Below are 430 nucleotides of genomic sequence, written 5' to 3' on the forward strand. Positions count from 1 at the left end.
AGTGGACTTGTCGGTGCCTTATGGACTTAAGTCATTACCTCATTACAGTGGAATCTTTGCTGAAACACAATTATGTGTGTCTTGGCTTTTTTCAGCAAGACGACCTGGAGCAGTACTTTGGCTATCTGAGAAGATCTGCGGGTTGCAATTACTACATTACATTTCAAGATGTTTTTGCGACTCACTCAATGGACAGAGCAAAACTTATGATTGACAATTTCCCTCAACTGGACTTTAAAGCGGATCACCATGTTTGTGAACTTTGTGACAGAGACATCACAGAATCTGAGTTAGATCTAATTGACAACGTGTCTGATCCAGATTACATTGATGCCATTTCCGATGACGAAAAAGCTGCCGTGTTTTATGTTGCTGGCTATGTCGCATCCAAACATAAAGAGCTTTCAAGAGGTGACAGCCCAACAGCATT

The sequence above is a fragment of the Berghia stephanieae genome, chromosome 9 (genome assembly GCF_034508935.2).
Source record: "Berghia stephanieae isolate SIO BIC M18660-M18661 chromosome 9, UCSD_Bste_1.3, whole genome shotgun sequence".
Taxonomy (NCBI): domain Eukaryota; kingdom Metazoa; phylum Mollusca; class Gastropoda; order Nudibranchia; family Aeolidiidae; genus Berghia; species Berghia stephanieae.